We start from the raw sequence: 17054 nt of genomic DNA, 5'->3' as shown, positions 1-17054 counted from the left end.
GTAATCCCATGTCAGAATGGATTGCAAAGAAAAACGAAAGCTGATGGTCAGATGCCAGGTCTGGTTGTCGGACTCGCAGTTCAGTAAATGTTTACCAAATCCTATTTGCCAAGCACGTGGGGCATGTGGAGATCAGCCCCAACTCCACATTCTTCAAGGACCTCGGAGCTTAATTTGCATATCACTAGCATTTCAATTGAATTTGATGTGAGTTCATGTCTTGTGTTTTCCCCTCCTTGGTGTAAAGATGTGGTTTCACATCTCTTGTGTCCTTAGGTTTCTGTTGGGTGCCTGGGCTAGAATTCTTGGCTTGCTCTCTAAGCCCTTTATCCACTGATTTATGGGTCTCTGAGAAAGAACCTTCTGTTGTGCTGGTTAATAATACAGTGCCCTCTTTATGGTGCCTAATGGTTTACAAGAATGCTTAAATGTGTCTTCACTCATTTGGTCTATCAGTAACCCTGTGAGGACAGGAAGGTGCAGATTGAGATTCCCATTTTGCAGTTGAGGGACCTGAGGTAAGAAGCCAGGCTGCTAGTGGGTGGCCCATTTCACGTTGACCTCCAGGCCTTCTGACTGCAAGTTCAGTGCTCTCGCCCTACTGGCTCAGTTTCATTCACTTGCTGAACACGTGGTGTGTCCGGTGCAGTTCTAGCCTGGAGCTGTGATGGTCAAGAGGTAGGTGAGGTCCTTGCTAACATGCAGCTTCCATTCTAATGGCAGTGTCAGAAGAAGAAACCGGTAAATGAATGGAAATAAGTACTCTGAAAACAGTAAAACAGTGTGTCATAGAGAGTAACTTCTCCATGGGGGTGCTGCCACTTAAACTGGGTGGTCCAAGAAGGTTACTCTAGGATGATGACATTTTTGCTGAGATTTGTGGCCAGCCATTTGAAAATGGCAGAAGAGCAGGGGTAAAGCCTCTTAGGTGGGAATAAGCTTGGTAAATTCTGGGAACCAAAAGAAGACTCAGAGTGGCCAGAGCAAGTGGGCATGTGGGGGATGGGTGGGGGTGAGGCTTCAGGTCCTGCAGGCCTGTAGCCCAGAGCACAGAGGTGGGCTTTTATTCCAGAAGCAATGGGAAAGCATTGAAGGCTTTAAGAAGGAAGTGATATGATCTGTTTTGTGTTTTTTAAAAATCACTTTGGCCTCTGTGGCCAGTGAATTTTAAGAGGTATAAGAATGGCAGCCTGGACAGTCGCTCAGAGGCCAAGTGAGAGGTGATGGTGGCTTTCTAGGGTGTTGGCAGTAGAGATGGTATGAGAGGATGGATTGGGGATGTGTTGTGGAGGTGAAACCAGCGGGATGGTGGTTGAGGCAAGGAATCATAGATGATTTCTGAGTTTTTGGCCTGAGCAATTAGGTGGATGTTGCTGGTGCCATCTGCCTTGAAAATGATAAGACAGCTTTTTGGTAAGGTGCCCTGTGTGGAAGAATTAGCTCTGGTTCCCGTGAACCCTTGGAGGAGAGGCACAAGGTATAAACATCCCACTTAGAGCCTCTGGGGAGGAGATCCTACAGGATAGACAGCCAGGTGCATCTGTTTGAAGCCCCCCCAGGACATCAGAAGCCCTACTGTTCTTGAAGTCTGGCTCTTTGCCAGCTTGTGGAGTGGCAGGTACAGGCTGTGCCAGGGCAGTGCCCATCTGTTTCATTGCTGTTGGCGTTGCTGTCCTAACTCAAGATCTTTGCTGATGAAGGTTCCTGGGGGAAGGCTGGCCAACTCTGGGAGACAGAATGGAATCACTTATGAAGTTCAGTGCCTCAAATGGCCAGTCTGCCTGCCATAGTGGTTCTTTCTTGGCCATCAAATGACATTTCTAAAGTTTCAGAGCTTTTGATTTGGGAATCCCTTGAGAAGCTGTTGTGTTCTGCTAGAATTCCTAGAGCATCCTTGAATGGAGTATCTCTTCCAAGCAAGGGAATTTGAGCTGCCTTTTCATTTATGCTAATAACTGCCTTGGTAAATTTAGACTTCACAATGTTGTAGATTCAGCACTGTGAATAGTAAGACTAATAATTTACCACCTCCGCTTGTCTAGCTTTGTTTTCAGTTTAGAATGCTCTTTCCTGCACATTCTTGTGTACTAATGTTTAGTTAGTTGAGATCATGTGGCACATGCATTTTACCTAGTTTACAGATGAAGCATTGAGAGAGCATTCATTTTGGTCACTAATATTAGATACTTGGTAGGTGCAGGGCTAGCTAGATCCTTGTTGGTCCAGGGCTGTTCTGTATGATCAAGGCACCCATGTGCCCTGAGAGCTTATTAGAAATGTAGAATTTATGTCTAGATATAGTCAACCAGTCTGCATTTTACCAAGATGCGCACGCCCAGGGTGTTTTCTGGGTCCATTAACGCTGGTGATGCACCTCTTCAGTAATAAGTCACAAAACTAGGACTTAACCAGACATAATGGTAATAGAAGTACAGGCTTTCCTTGTTTTATTGTGCTTCACAGATACTGCATTTTTTACAATTTGAAGGTTTGTGGCAACCCTGCGTTGTCAGGTGATGGTTAACATTTTTTGGGGCAATAAAGTATTTTTACATTAACAATTGCATTTTAATTAAACAATTGCATTGTTTCATTAGACATAATACTCTTGCACACTTAACAGACAACAGTATAGTGTAAACATAACTTTTATATGCTCTGGGGTACCAAAAAATTTGTGTGACCTGCTTTATTCCAAGATTTGCTTTATTATAGTTGTCCAGAGCCAGATCTGCAGTATCTCCAAGGTATACCTGTAACAGGAATACCTCACATTTATTGATCCAAATGCTGTCCTTTCTTTACATGCATTGTCTCGTTTAGTCCTCACAGCAGCCTGGTAACTGAGTACTGTTATGAATCCCATTTTCCAGAAGAGGAAAGTAGAGGCACAGAAAAGTCAAATAACTTACCCAAGCCTGCTGACCCCGCGTCTACTGCTCTTCAGCCACTCCTTATTCATCTGTTTTTCAGGTGGGCAGCACCTCCCTGATGTCTTGTCAAAGGCCTTTCTTTCCCTTTTGTACCTGGGTGACTAACTTCAAATGCTGATGAAGGAAAAGGGACTTCATAGAATGACTGAAGAAATCAGGGGGAAAACCCTTGGTGTTTGAATATAATTCTGGATGTCAATTACTTGACTGGCAGGCATCAGACAGATAACCTGATTGGTGAGATAGGCTACCTGTCCCTCTTCTTAGCTTTAACTCAGGCCTGAAACATGAAGCAGGTAGGCACTGTGAGCTTGTATTCTGAATCATTCAGGCCTGAACTGCTTCTAGATTCTGGTGATAACATCTGTACCAATGAGGAGAAGCTGGCTAAAGTCCTATGCCACCAGCTGACTAATTGCAAAAGATTCCCTTTGTTGAGCCTCAGCTCTCCCTGTCTGCTGGGTGGGATTTTCTTTTCTATATCCCCTTATCTCTGCAATCTTAGAAAGAGTTCTTGATCAAAGCCTGTACCATCACAGGAAATTCTGATGTGAAAAGGCAGCGGGATCTGGGTGGAGACATGAATTATAAGCACAATTCTGCCATTTGCTGTGTTACCCAAGGCAAGTAACTCAGCATCTCTGGCCCTCAGTATCTGTATAGGCAAAATGGACATGGGGTGGTCTTCCAAGGCTCTTCCAGCGCTGCCTGAAAGACAGCTTTGAGTTGGGTAATCTTTTCCTTTTCCTTGGTGACTTGATGCAGTGCTTTCTCCCAGGCCTTCCAGGGTGGGGCTTTGAGAGCTCTGTCTTGGCAGTCAGAGATCCTTACTGTCAGCTCATCTTATCAGCACAGACATCTGCATTGCTGCTTGGGATGTTCTTGTTTAAGGCTCAGTTAGTCTTGGTGACACACTGTGTCTCCTCACTTTGTTACACTGATAGCAGACGGAGAGCGCTTCACACACAGGCACGTCTATCTTTAGCATGCTGGTTTATTTAAATCATAGTTTGCATTAGAGAGCATCAGTGATAATTGTGGTGGGTGTGGTTTTATTTTTATAATTTTTGGCAAGATATTTGCAGCAGTTGCATTTTGTCATATTCGAACATAGTGTAGAAATGGAAGTGGGTCCAAGTGAAATAGAAGTCGTAATAGATTCTTGGGAGCTGAGACTGGACATGCTGTTACCCACCCTGGAGTCCTTCATCCCCTTCAGCACTGGTTTCTGGAAGGACTTGCTTTGAGGCTTTCATGTGTGATATAAATTAAACAGAGGCTAAAGCTCATAGTACTGTCTCCAGCAGCATAGGGGACTGCAGTAATCATTACTTTAGAACACATTTAATAACCTAAGCAAAAAAGTCTAGCTAGTAAATCATAAAAGATTCCATCCAGATAAGCTAAAACGTCAGCTTGAGTTACTTAAGATAACCGCAAGAAGATAGTTCTTGGTGGAAATAGTTACGGGTTTTGCAAGATCTGCAATAGCAGGTTAGATTCTAGCCCAAGAAATACATGGTGTTTTTCCCTCCTTATTTCTTCAATTGTCAGCATTTTTTTTTTAATATTTTTCCCCCTGACTATAAAAATAATGTCCACTGAGGAAAAATGAGGAAAATCCTAAAAAGATTAACTAAGATTCATCCAGAAATAACTACCTGTTAAATCATCTTACTGTCCAAAGGAAAATGCATTCCTAAATGTGTTTTATCTCATGGATATGCAGTTCTCACCTGTTTCCCTAATCATTGTCGTTTAGGCTGGTTTCAATACTTAATGCTATGAGTAATGCTACAGTGAACGTCTTAAAGATTATCTTTGCATAAGTTTGTATTTACGTTTCTGATGATGTTTTTAAAATTAAAATAATATTTTGGTTGCGGTGGGTTTTCTTTGCTGTTCACAAGCTTTCTCTAGTTGCTGAGAGTGGAGGCTCCTCTCTAGCCGTGGTGCTCAGGCTTCTCATGGTGGTGGCGTCTCTTGTTGCAGAGCACAGGCTCTAGGCAACGGGCTTCCATAGTTGCTCCATGTCACATGGAATCTTCCTGGAGCAGGGATCGAACCCATGTCCTCTGCATTGGCAGGCGAATTCTCATCCACTGTACCACCAGGGAAGTCCAAGTTTGTTTGTTTTTTTTTTAATGAGGATCATTTTTTAAGTTTTTATTGAACTTGTTGCAGTATTGTTTCTGAATTTTATGTTTTGGTTCTTTGACCTGGAGGCATATGGGAACTTAGTTCCCGGACTAGGGATTGAACCCGTACCCCCTGCTGCTCCTGCTGCTGCTAAGTCGCTTCAGTCGTGTCCGACTCTGTGTGACCCCATAGACGGCAGCCCATCAGGCTCCCCCGTCCCTGGGATTCTCCAGGCAAGAACACTGGAATGGGTTGCCATTTCCTTCTCCAATGCATGAGAGTGAAAAGTGAAAGTGAAGTCGCTCAGTCGTGTCTGACTCTTAGCAACCCCATGGACTACAGCCCACCAGGCTCCTCTGTCCATGGGATTTTCCAGGCAAGAGTACTGGAGTGGGGTGCCATTGCCTTCTCCGCATACCCCCTGCAGTGGAAGGCAAAGTCTTAACCACTGGACCCCCAGGCAAGTCCCCTTGTGATTTCTTTAAACTGGATCCTTTCCTTGTTAAAAAAAAAAAAAGTAATTGTAAAGGCAGCCTCCTAAATAATGTTTTTAACAAGATAGTGTCTAAACAAAGTTGAAAAGGCAGACATTAATAGTTCAGTGGGGAGGGATTGCCTTTGAAAAAGGTATTCTGATTCAGTTTCAGCTTACTGGTCCACTTGCAGTTGTCTTTTCAGATAGTTGCTCTCAATGTGTATTTCCAGTTTTGCATTTGGAGATGTTCATTTAACGTTTCATAACCATTTTTCCGTATTTTCATGTTTACTAATATTGAACTAGTAAATTTTCCCTAGCAGTGGGCACTGATGATGTTTCTGGCTTTTAATAATCACATATAGTGCTGTGGTGAGCATCTTTGCTTCTCTGCCAGCCTCATTAGAGAACAATTCTAAATAAATTAGTTTAGGGAAAGTTAGAACTTTATAAAGTTCAAAAGGAAAACTGTACCTTTTCCTTCTTAAAATTTGATTAGGACCCTCTAAAGATATCTTTAAAAAAAAAAAAAGCTTCTGAGATATAATTCACATACCATAAGGTATCTTTTAATAATTTTTGTCAGCCTTCTTTGCTGTTTCCTTAATCTGTTTTTCTTTCTTTTACCTAATTATTTGACTGCACCAGGTCTTGGTTGCGGTACACAGGATCTTCAATCTTCATTGTAGCACGCAGAATTTTTAGTTGTGGCATGTGGGATCTAGTTTCCTGACCAGAGATTGAACCTGGGCCCCCTGCATTGAGAGCATGGAGTCTTAGCCCCTGGACTACAGTGAAGTCCCTGTTTTTCTTTTTGATACAGAATTCCTTGTGAGTAGGACTCAGAACATGAGACTTTAACATTTAAACCTTTCATTCTCTGAACAGACTATTGGCTGGTGACATTAACCAGAAATACTATATGTACGTTATCAGTTTTGTGCAGTGGATGAGCTGTGAGAGCAAGCATGTCTTTATGGAATCAGACAGTGAACCATGATATTTTTGATGGACTTCCAGAAAGGAATTTTTAAAATGTAGCCAATTCATTATATTACTGAAACATCCTGTGATTTATGGGATATTCTGTTTGATCAACTTTGGAAACTGTTTACTATAAAGGTAGCATATGTAGGCAGCTGCTCTGACATTAATGTACACACCAGAATCACCAGAGATGTTGATAATGGGACTCTGATTTTGAGGATTTAGATGGGATTAGATTCTAGGGGTTAAACCAGGTGGGACGGGGGAAGATTTTAGGTGACTCTCCGATACAACATCCTAAATTCTGTTGAGTTGACACTTTGAGAGTTATTCCTTCTGAAACTCTTTTGGCTCTTCTGACTATGTCAAGAAGAGTATGTGGTTCCAGTCTTTCTTAACGTGTGCTAAGTTCCCTTTCTAACCGAGAGAGATCAGTTCTGGGGCCTTAGGTAAGCTGCAGTTATTTAGTTTGAATTTAGTAACACTGTTGTGTGTCCTTATATTTATTTTCAGTTACCTTCCTTTTACAACAAGTGATACTGGTTTTCCATTTATGGTAGTGATAGAAAGTTTCTTATAAAAAGAAACGTGTGTTAAAAGTAGGTTTAATGCAAAACCTTAACTCAATAATAGTACAGGTAGTGTATGGATATGGCAAAAACTGTGAAGTCAGGTGACTGACATTTAGGACATGCTGGTGTGGAAAAAAGGCCATGAACTTTGGAGCCAGGTCACCCTGGTTTCTGCTTACTTTGCTGCTGATTATCTCAGTCTGTCATGTTGCTTCTCTCTCCAATCTCCAAGGTTTTTTACTCCCGTAAATTGGGTCAGGGCAGAGGCACCTCCTGTGGGCCAGGCATCATCATGCCTGTCCTCCTCTGATCCTCACACAACCCCACGTAGCCAGGCATTCATGATAGTCCCATTTTGCAGAGGAGGAAATAGGCTCAGAGGGGTGAGGGAACTTGCATGGAGTCCCAGAGCTGGGAATGGTTGGACTGGGTTTCAATCCCTGGTGTGTCTGAACCTCTTTTTTGTTATTCCAGGCCACCTCCCTCCTTCAAATACAGAATTTGCTGTGGCTCTCTGCCCAGCTGCCTGGCTGTCTGATTAAAAGGACAAGTCATTGTGTACACTCATCATCACTACAACATTATTGACAATAGCCAAAAAGTGCAAGTAGCCCGCATGTCCATGGCCATATCAATGGATAAAGAAAATATGGTATATACTACAATGGGGTGTTATTTAGCCTTATAAAAGACAGAGATCTTGTCACATGCTACAATACGGATGAACCATGAGGTTGAATGGTGGTTTCCAGGGGCTGGGGAGACAGGGAGGTGGGGAGTTGCTGTTTGATAGGTATAGAGTTTCAGTTTGGCAAGATGAAAAAGTTCTAGAGATCTGTTGCACAACACTGTGAATATCATTACTGAACTATACACTTAAAACTGGTATCGAGGGTACATTTTATAATATGTGGGGTTTTTTTTTTAACCACAGTTAAAATTTTCTTAAAAGTTAAAAAAAAAGTGCCACTGGTCAGAAGGCAATCTGTTTTTTTTTCCATTTTGGAAACTCAAGCATACATAAAAATAGAACAGTATAATGAACTGTGAACCCATTACCCAGGTCCAGCAGTTATCAGCACACGGCAGTTCTGGTTCACCTGTGACGTTTTATCCACCCCACTGACCTCACCCCTGATTATTTTGGTTCCAGACAGCATGTCACTTTTATCTGAAAATGCTTTTGTGTGTATCTGTCAAGAGTAAGAACCTTCTTTAAAAAATACCGTTTTTACACCTAAAAAGTAATGATAGTTCCTTAACATCATCTGATGTTCAGGGTTTGAAGTTTCTTGATGGTCTTATATATTTTTAATAATCAATTTGTTCAAATCAAGATCCAGAAAAGAGTCCTACTCAAGGACCAAATGTTGTATTTGGTTGATGAAGTTTCTGACATCACAGTATAAATTTTAAGCAGAGAGACTGTTTCATTTCTTTGCTGGATCAGTACATGGAACAAGAAGTTCCTGGCAGGCAGGCTCTTCCAGCTTCATAGCTTAGTGGTAGTTCAGAGCATTAGCCCTGAATGTTGGGGTCGTGTGGGCGGTGGGTGCCCTATGGTTGGGAGGATAAATGGTATAGCCAAGGGAGTGGGTAAGACTGTGCCCTCTGTCAAAAGGACATGCATAGCCTTTAAACCTCTAGCAGTAGCTTCTGCTAAGAACCCCCACATATAGTTAAAGGTATATTCATTCGTGGTGTATGCTCAGTCATGTCTAACTCTTTGCAACGCTATGGACTGTAGCCCTCCAGGCTCCTCTGTCCATGGAATTTTCCAGGCAAGAATACTGGAGTATTCTCTTCCTCCTTCAGGGGATCTTCTAGACCCAGGGATCAAACCCTCCTCTCTTGCATCGCCTTCATTGGCAGGCAGATTCTTTACCACTGAGCCACCTGGGAAGCCCAGTGCTCAGGACATTCCCCGCAGCATTGTTGCACTGACCAAAAACTTTTGCAAAGACCGAAAACTGCTGGAGTTTCCCTCAGTGGGGGACTGATCAAAGACATTATCAGGCAACTGTACTGTGGTATCTAAGCAGCTACTTAAAAGGTGGGGACAGGGGTGAGGGTTGGAGGAATGGGAGGTTTCTCCAAGATCTATAAAGTAAGATAGAGAATGATGATACATACTCACACCTCAATTTTAAAAGTGGGGAAGCAGTGTTTATATTAGTTAAGATATATTAAGCATGAATATATCATATATTAATGTTTGCAAATGCTTCAAGTATCTCCCCAAGGGTGGGAGGAAGATTTATTTGTTCACTGTATATACAACTTGAATTGTTTTAATCTCTGCATATATTGACGCACATGTATATGCATGTGTATATGTTTAGTAAGTTTAGAGTTTTTCAATAAGACAACCTGGTTTTGAATCCTGACTGTACCGTTTAACTGCTGTGACCTTGAGCCAATAAATTTCTCTGAGCCTCCCATCCTTGTTTTTAAAATAAGGTTAATACCTATTCCTCAAAAGGTGATTTTGAGGATTAGGAGAGGTATATACATTAAGCGCTTAATGAGTCGTGACTATTGAATACAAGGAAGCCCCAGACCCACATTGATTCTGAATTAGTGTCCCCTAGACTTGAATATATTGTTTATGAATGTTTTGGTTTCTTTGCCTCTTTTCCCCACTAGATAAACGCTTTCTTTCTTTGCCTGTTGGGGTCATCAAATGACGGAGCTCATGGCGACAATTTGTAATTGCCATAATGCCAGGCATTTGTGTAATCATGTTTCTTGTCTGTGACCTTTCTAGGTTTCTTTCCAGATAAGTAGTCTGTCATCTTAAGACACGTAAGCTGAAACCAAGGTACTAGACCTTTTTCCCCCAAAGAAAAAATTTTTATTGCCATCTCCCCGCTTGATTGTAAGAAACAAAATACACATACTTATCACAAAGGCCAAAGAAAGCAAAAACAGTAATTTGCAAGCTCACCCCCAGAGATCAATATTATTTGCCTTTCTTGAGGGTTTATTATACATCTTGGACTAGACTGAGCATTTAACATTTATTAGCTTACTTAATCCTTATAACAGTTACTTATGGTAGGTGGTGTTACTAATTCCATTTTATAGAAGAAGCTATGACAGTGTAACTTTCTGAAGATGTTATAGCTGAGTGGCAGAGCAGAATTTCAAGTCCTGACCTGCTGAATGTTCAAGTTCATGCTTGAATGGTGTGTCTTGTCTTTGCACAGTTTCCTCCACATCTGTCTCTGCGCTTGTGCATGCACATGTAGACATGAATTGCGTCATAGTAACTGTCCTGTTTGGTAGCCTGCTTTTTTCCTCCCAAAAAGATGTCGTGAACATCTTCCCTTGTGTAAGTACCTAGAGGTTTATTACCATTCTTAATGATTGCATAATTTCCCATTGTAGAGATATGTCATAATCTAGCCAGTTCCTTATCAATGAGTGTTTAAGTGGTCAGAGATGCAGCTGAGATAAACGTAAAGGTGTATGTACATCTTGCACGTGTATTCAGTTATTCACTGATGGCCTTAAAATAGTAGCTAGAAATGGAGTTGCTGTTTCAAGGGAGTATTACATTTCAAGTATTGCATTTCAGTGTTTTTATATATATATGTATATATATATATTTTTTAGCTGTATTGTGTGACATGCAGGATCTTAGTTCCCCAGCCAGTGTTTGAATCTGTGCCCCCTGCATTGGATGTGTGGGATCTTAACCATTGGACTGTCATGGAAATCCCTTCAGTTTTTTGATATTGATTGCTCAAATGCCCTTAAATAATTTGTGCCAGTTTGAAATGCTGTGGCTCTTATATGTACTGTAAGAGATAGTTTGAAAGTGTTTAGACAGAGCACTCAACTGTTTGGCTTACAAAAAAAGATTCCCTTATGTTTATAAACAGTGCCCGTAATAACAGAATATATATTATTAGTCTATTATTTTGATGTGTTTGTTCTAAATGCCTTTTATGGCTGAGGCTACATGACACGTAACATTGACATTAGAACGTTAAAGACTCCATGGCTGTAGACCTCGTAGAAGCTCTTTTATGACACTTCCCCAAGAAGTGGGAACAAGTAGCTTTACTCCTAGGGCCCTTGTTCATCAGTTAAAACATTCTATTACGTTATATTCGTGGTGGTCAGTGAAAGTGGATAGATGAAAAGAAAATGAGTTTTAACATCTGGATGTAGTTTAGTTAATTTCACAAAAATTTTCCATCTTTTTTCCTCCCCTAATTTGATTTTAAGACTGGGTAATATATTTACATGATTCAAGAGGTATAGAAGGATATACACTGTAAAGCCTCCCTTCGGCTCGTGGCCTTGAGCTCCCCAGCTCTTTTCCCTACAGGCAACCAGTGTTGTTATCTGGCTCTTGCGCATTCCTCCAGATATATTTTATGTACATAGAAGCAGATATAGAACTATTCTCTCAACACAGATTCCATGTCCTTTTAAAAGTTCTCCAGGCAGGGATGTTATTTTTTCAATTGGAGATGGATAATCTTGTTGTGAAAATTGTGTCATTCCCATTTTGATAACTGGCCATCATGGGAACCGTAGACCCAGAGTTGAGCTTGCTCTCTTGATATTGGTTCAGGGATTGGCAAACAAGGAGTCCTGATCCTTCAGAACAATTAGCAGCAGTTACGAAAGAGAGTCATGTTGATGGTGATGAGGTGGATACAGAGTAGAAACAGCTGCTTCCCCTGAGAGAAAGCTGCACACGAACTTGGTTTGGGCGGGTTAATAGGGCGTCACTTTTATCTTCTTGTCTGAGTGTTGCGGTGCTTTTCTGCTAGGCTCTGTGATCTATGGCTTGGGCTGCCTTTCAGACACTCCGAGTCCTTGAACTCCAGGCCAGGCAGTTGGCAGGTGTTTACCTGATCTGACCTTAGAGGACACTGCGTTGGAATGCATTCATTAAAGGTGTATTAGTATGCACTGTGTACCCACAGGGTACCCCTCCTTGCAGGGCTGTTCCTGCAAGGAACAGTGACTAGCCTAGAGAATTGCCAGACCTTTATTTTTTTCCCATTTAAAGATACCACATGCTTGTTAGAGAAAATGTGGAAAATATAGAAAGGTTGAGGGACCAGGGAAGATCTCCTGTATGCAGTCCCGTCTCACAGAGTGGACCACTACTGCTGTTGTGATGTGTGTCTTATTTTTATACAATTGGGATTGCTTGTATTCAATTTTGTAAACTGCTTTTTCATTTATGCTAAGCATATTCCATGTCATTACAGAGCCTTGGTAAGTGTCATTTAAAAAGATGGACTAGCGTGGCAAGGGCTTCCCAGGTGTCACAGTGGTAAAGAATCCACCTACCATTGCAGGAGACACAGGAGATACAAAGGACACGGGTTTGATTCCTGGGTCAGGAAGATGCCCTGAAGTAGGAAATGGCAACCTGCTCAAGTATTCTTGCCTGGAAAACTCCATGGACAGAGGAGCCTGGTTGGCTATAGTCCACCGGGTCGCAAAGAGTCGGACACGACTGAGTGTGCATACATAAATTTGGTCATAGACAAGAGATGCCTACAGGAGCCAGGCAGGAAATGTAGATAAGCAAAGCATGCTGGGTGTGAGACAGTAGAAAGTGTGGGTTGGGGAGGATTCGGTGGCTGGGCCCATCATTGGGTGGCTGAGCTGTCATTCAGCTCTCATTGCTGGCACTTGGGGCCTGGGCCAGGGGCCATCAGGATATTCCCATTCTTTCAGAGAAGCAGAAAACCTGTCTGTTTTAATGTGAAATCGCTATTGGTTTTTTGTTTGTTTTAGTTTAGTTTTTTTTTTTTTTTTCAGAAATCTTAAACATTCAGAGAATAATATAGGAAGCAGAATTGACAGTTGTTAATGTTTTCTGTTATTTGCTTTAAGCCTCATAACCTGTTTCTATTTGTTTTTAAGAGAAATGATAAAGTATTACAGGTAAAATTAAAAAATTCTTTACATTTCTTGCTCCATTCTCTGTGTTTCACTGTCCAGTTTTAGCAGGCACTATCCTAAATTATTGTATATCCTTCTATTCCATTTTTGGGGATACTTACATATACATAAATGCAAATCCATGAACATATTGTTTTCTAATTTTTTAGTCATAATTGTCATTCTGCAGCTTGCTTTTTCACTCAACCTGTTTGTTTTCTTTCTTTTTTTTAAAAAAAATATTTATTTGGCTGTGCCAGGTCTTAGTTGGCATGTGAAATCTTTATAGTTACAACATGTGGGATCTAGTTTCCTGACTAGGGGTCAAACCTGGGTCCCCAGTGTTGGGAGCACAGAGTTTTAGTTACTGGACCACGAGGAAAGTCTCAACCTGTTTATTTATCAATGTAAATATATGTAACTAATTCAGAGTTGACAGACTTTTTCTATGACAGATCAGGATTTTAGGTTTTGTGGGCCACACTGTCTCTGCTACAGCTACTCAGCTCTGCTATTTTATAGCTAATGCAGCCATAGATAATATGTAAGCAAAGGGGTATGGCTGTGTTGCAATAAAACTTTGTTACAAAAACTGGCTGTGGGCTGGATTTGGCCTGTGGGGTGTCATTTACTGACTCCTGCTCCAATTTATGGAGAAGGCAATGGCACCCCACTCCAGTACTCTTGCCTGGAAAATCCTATGGATGGCGGAGCCTGGTAGGCTGCAGTCCATGGGGTCCCTAAGAGTTGGACACGACTGAGCGACTTCACTTTCACTTTTCACTTTCACGCATTGGAGAAGGAAATGGCAACCCACTCCAGTGTTCTTGCCTAGAGAATCCCAGGGACGGGGGAGCCTGGTGGGCTTCCATCTATGGGGTCGCACAGAGTCGGACATGACTGAAGCGACTTAGCAGCGGCAGCAGCTCCAATTTATTCATTTTAAATACTGAATAGTGTAATATCTGTAGCATGAATGTACGATCTTTTATTTTTCAGTTCCTCTATAAATGGATGATTAGGTTGTTTCCAGTTTTCTACTATTTTAGCAATGCTGCAAGAAGCATCCTTTTCTGTGTTTCCTTGTGCATATGTGCAAAGGTTTTTCACCAAGGCATATACAGATAGAGAGGTAGAGTTGCTGGGGGGTTTGTTTTGTTATTTTTTTTTTTTAGACAATGATAGGGCCAAATAAAAATGGCTTCAGGTAGAATGTGACCAGTTTGTGACCTGTGTTCTAGAATCTCTATAGGAAGCCAGTAGTTACTGATAATCCAAATCCACACCTAGTTCTAGAATTTGTCATGGACTCCTTGACAGCACAGGTGAGAGTATGTGAATCCAAACACGAAAGATTCTGGAAGAGAGTGGTTTCCCTGAGAAATGTGCAACTGATTTCCTCACGGACAAAAGAGATGAAGTTGGACAAAGACTCAATTTTTCATGGGTAGTAGCCATTCTAACGGTGGTTGTTAACAATGGGATGACAAGTTCAAGCAGAAGAGGTGTTCGGGATAAAGATGCTGAGCTGCTTGACCTGTGGTTTCTCCTTTCCTGGCAATGCTGTGAGTTCCTTTAAAGATTTATCACTGTAATTAGACAGACCAGAAGAGGGAGGAGGAAGGTAATAAAGACTATCAGGGCATCCTTCCAAGAAAACCCTCTCCTTTGAGGAGGACCCACAGCAAGATTTTAAGCTCTGGTGGCAGGAAATTGAATTAGTCCATCTTCCTGAAGTAATATGTCAGTAGTACATGACTAGTTCAGCCAAGCTCGGTGAGTTCAGAAAAGAAATGATGTTCTGTGTTCCAAGTCAAGGAGATTTAATTAAGTGGACTCAGACTTTGGGAATTCCTTCTTTTTACAAGCTTTTTAAGGTTACTGTGGGTCATTATCATTCCTTTGTTTTTATTGTTTTGGAGAACTCAAAAATATACAGGGCTGTAACAGAAGCAGCTGAACATCAAGACCTGCATGAAAGCCTGCTGCAGGCTTTTTCGTTTTATTAGAGAGGCTTGGGGTCACATTGTTTTCATAGGTAAAACCTCTCCCCAGGTATGAAACGCAGAAGAATCGGTCCTCTCCAGTGACCTGTTCCCCATCCACCTCTTATGTTTCTTATTCTTTGGAGTCTCAGGTCTTATCTAACCATCCCAGGTGCTACAGCAGAGGCCTCCCCAAAGGAGGCTCTGGGGCCGGGGTTCGGGCTTGGCACCTAGAGCGCTTTTAGGCCCTTGTTGAAGTGGAGGGAGAGATAGGCAAGGGATCAGCCATATCTGTAGCTTGGGGGCCATTCCCCTGGAAAAGAAAAGGAGATGCAGTAACCTGGCCATTCTGATATCTGATTCGAAGCATCTGGCGAAATTCTAGTAGCTTCTAGAAGGTGATGAATGAAAGGCTGCCTTTTACATGGTTTTCTTTAAATGACTTGATACTTACTTTTAATTGGACATTCCCTGGAGAAGGAAATTGCAGCCCACTGTAGTATTCTTGCCTGAAGAATCCCATGGACAGAAGAGCATGGCAGGCTACTGTCCATGGGGTTGCAAGAGTCGGACACAACTTAGCGACTAAACTGCAAACCACCACAGTTGGACATTGATTAGGTATTTGGATCTCAGTTTGAACTGATTTTTAAGGATGATGACTACAAATTGAACAAGAGAAAATATTAGTCTAGTGATATTTAATGCATAAAATTAGGCTTCCCTGGTGGCTCAGCAATAAGGCATCCATCCACCTGCAATGTTGGAGACTGCCTCCAATGCTGGAGACACGGGTTCAATCCCTGGGTCGGGAGGATCCCCAGAAGAAGGAAATGGCAACCCACTCTAGTTTTCTTGCCTGGAAAATCTCATGGACAGAAGAGCCTGGTGGGCTATAGTCCATGGGGTCACCAGAGGCAGACACAATTTAATGACTAAACCACCACCATCACCACCAGTAATCTTCAGAATGCCCCTGTGACAAGGGTTTTGAATGCAATTGTTTTAGCTAATTTTTTTTTTTTTCTTTTTTGGCCATGCTGTGGCATGTGAGCAAAAGTTCCCCCACCAAGGATTGAACCTGTACTCCCTGCAGTGGAAGTGCTGAGTCTTAACCTCTGGACTGCCAGGGAAGTCCCTATATTAGTTAACTTTAATCTGACTTTATTTTAGTTCACAAAGTATTTCCACCTTTATAAGTGTTAGTCTGACAATCATCCAAAATGAAGGAGAATTATCCCTGTTTTACAGATCTTATAAAAACTGATGCAGGGAGGCTAAGAGGTCTTGTGGTTCTTCATTCTTAGAGAACATTATTTTATTACATGTAACAATTAGAAGAATTATGAAAAGTAACTTCTCACATTTCCATGTGCTTACTTACCAACAGAACAATTTTTTGTGAAAGATCAATGAAGAAACATAACAACTCTGTGTTTATTAATTAGCAGCATATATACCTAGAGTGACTTATCATGGCTTCACATTTTTCCACCTTTTATGGGCAAGGAATAGGTCAGTCTCACAACTTAATGAGTACTGTAATTCATGTTCTAAGTATCTATCAAAATTACAAATGCATATATCCTGTGATCCAGATAGATTTTTTTTCCCATACATGAAAGGATGTGGTTCTAGGTTTTTCATAGTAAACTATCAGAAACACCTTAAGTGCTAGGGTAGTGGTTAAATAAATTACAATGCCTCCATACAGAGGGATGTTTTACTGCTGTCATAAAGAACAGGGCAGCTCTGTATTTACTGAGGGGAACAAACTCTAAGATAGGTTGTTAAGTAAAAAAAAAAAGCAAGCTGCAGGACACTGCGTATTGTGTATTACATACTGCTGCTGCTGCTGCTAAGTCGCTTCAGTCGTGTCTGACACTGTGCGACCCCATAGACGGCAAGCCCACCAGGCTCCCCCGTCCCTGGGATTCTCCAGGCAAGAACACTGGAGTGGGCCGCCATTTCCTTCTCCAATGTGTGAAAGTGAAGTCGCTCAGTCATGTCCGACTCTTCGCGACCCCATGGACTGCAGCCTACC

At 41.7% G+C, this 17054-nt stretch overlaps 1 protein-coding gene across 15 annotated transcripts in view; it reads left to right on the top strand.

Moving 5' to 3' along the window:
• The window catches only part of KIF3B (kinesin family member 3B), a 40006-nt gene that overhangs the window by 2418 nt on the left and 20534 nt on the right, over nt 1-17054 (top strand). For 3 of the 15 annotated variants that reach the window (XM_086332417.1, XM_086332412.1, XM_086332415.1), the window contains exon 3: nt 2874-2973. The exons of 9 other annotated variants lie outside the window; for them this stretch is intronic. The gene's annotated coding sequence lies outside the window, so the exon portion shown is untranslated. Of the gene's footprint in view, nt 1-2823; nt 2974-17054 lie in introns of all 15 variants that reach the window. 3 more of the 15 variants (XM_086332416.1, XM_086332411.1, XM_086332414.1) reach the window with 1 other exon arrangement.

This window comes from Bos grunniens, chromosome 13, assembly GCF_055505025.1.
Source record: "Bos grunniens cultivar Pamir isolate PY7600 chromosome 13, Bosgru_T2T1.0, whole genome shotgun sequence".
Lineage (NCBI taxonomy): Eukaryota > Metazoa > Chordata > Mammalia > Artiodactyla > Bovidae > Bos > Bos grunniens.
The sequence above is the reverse complement of the archived record's forward strand: the minus strand, read 5'-3'. Positions and strand labels throughout refer to the sequence as shown.